Source organism: Castor canadensis, chromosome 4, assembly GCF_047511655.1.
Source record: "Castor canadensis chromosome 4, mCasCan1.hap1v2, whole genome shotgun sequence".
In the NCBI taxonomy this organism is placed as follows: domain Eukaryota; kingdom Metazoa; phylum Chordata; class Mammalia; order Rodentia; family Castoridae; genus Castor; species Castor canadensis.
The window spans coordinates 49922297-49924046 of NC_133389.1; the positions used below are offsets into that span (position 1 = coordinate 49922297).

The 1750-nt window shown below is 36.9% G+C and overlaps 1 non-coding gene across 1 annotated transcript; it reads left to right on the plus strand.

The window, feature by feature from the left end:
• The first annotated feature begins 427 nt into the window (after window positions 1-427).
• On the plus strand, window positions 428-560 carry LOC141422924 (small nucleolar RNA SNORA42/SNORA80 family). The gene has a single exon (XR_012447618.1). It is a non-coding gene; the product is annotated as a small nucleolar RNA SNORA42/SNORA80 family (small nucleolar RNA).
• Window positions 561-1750: the final 1190 nt, after the last annotated feature.

Sequence of the window (1750 nt, forward strand, 5' to 3'; positions counted from 1 at the left end):
ATTTGGTGGCACTGGGGTTTTCAACTCAGGGCTTCACACTTGCTGGGCCTGGCTTGTGCTTGAGTAATCTTAAAGTTTATGATCAGAGATTCCCCCTGCATTTCCTGCTAAGTTAAGGCTTAAACATTTATTCCACCTGAAAAAAAGATTTTTATGACAGTATACAGTGGAGATCTCATATGCAAAGCCAGTCACTGCATACTCTTTTACTCAATTAGTCCCTCCCCCCTCACTGATTTGCAATCTTATATCTGCCAAACACAGTGTGGGACTATTTCTGAGCTCTCTTATGTCTTAATGATTATTTATCTTCTCCAGAGATCAATACCACATCAACAGCTTCATAATATGTCATAATCTAATAGAGTTGGTATTACCTGTATGTTCTACTTTTTCAAAATCTTCTTAGTTATTCAAGTCATTAACTGTTTTTAAAACAAATTTTAGCAGCCCTTCCCCCTGGACCTTTCATATGGTCCCATGCCAGAGCAAACTGTGGCTCTGAACCATTGTCTGGCCTCTTCCTATAGGTAACTGGTGATGAAGTGGGTTGCACAGTGGAAAAAAGTAGGAAAATCTGTATTAGCATAAATCCATTTGTACAAATGGGTTTCACTGTGACATTTACAATATGTATATAATGTAATTTGATCAATTTCACCCCATCTGTATTACTTTCTTACCCCTTTCTTCTTTCTCCCTTTCATTCTTAAGTTTTTGGTGGGTTTCATTATGCTATTTTCATACATAGAGTATTCACACACTCCCATCACCCTCTCCTTTCCCCCTCCCCCACCCACTGGTTTTCCTTCACTGAAAAGTCATTACCTCTTCAGATCCAAAAAATTATGTTGGGAATTTACTGGAATTGCATTTTTTAAATTGTCTAGAAAATTGACATTTTAATTATATTGAACCTTATGCTTTTCAATAAAGTTTTGTAATTTTCTCTAAGAAGCCCTATACTTTGTTTTTTATTTTACTAGGTTTTATAGTTTCTGTTGCTGTTATAGATGGGGTTTTTCATCTATTACATATTTTGTCTGTTTACTCCTGGCATAACACGTGTTACTGATTTTTGTTCTTTTTTTTTTTTTTTTTTTTACACAGGATCTCACTATGTAACCCAGGCGGGCCTCATTCTCTCCATAATTTTTCAGCCCAACTGCTGGGATTACAGGCATGCAAGAAACTTCTTAATGTTTGCTTAGGTTTTATAATGTAGCATTTTTCCCCTTTTGTGCTGTAGATCAAACTGGGGTCTTGCCCGTGCTAGGCACACACTATGCCACTAAACTACAGTCCCAGCCCTGTGGAACTACTTTTAGCTATAAATGGCAATTTTATCTCCCCTTTGTCCATCTTTGTACTTTTGTTTCTTCTCTTCTCACTACATTACCTAAAGTCCATAATATGTTAACTGTTAGAGGTGAAGCAGACAATTTTGTCTAGTTCTTAACGAGAAAATATCTACGTTTACTCCTCAGTATACTGGCTAATCTTAACCAGAATAAAAGAAAGCCCTAACCTATTCCCAATTTGCTATGATGCCTTTGGCATCCATTGAAATGATCAGACACTTTTCCCCTTTCATCTGTTGATGTGGCCCACTAGTTGAATATTGAACTCCTGTTCCTCTCTTGAAGTTCTTCTCCATTATGTGACCTTCAGGGAAAGGCAGTTCTTGAAAATTTCAGTCTAAATATCCTATGACAGCTCTCTTAATTCCTTCCTCCAATTCTATCAATTT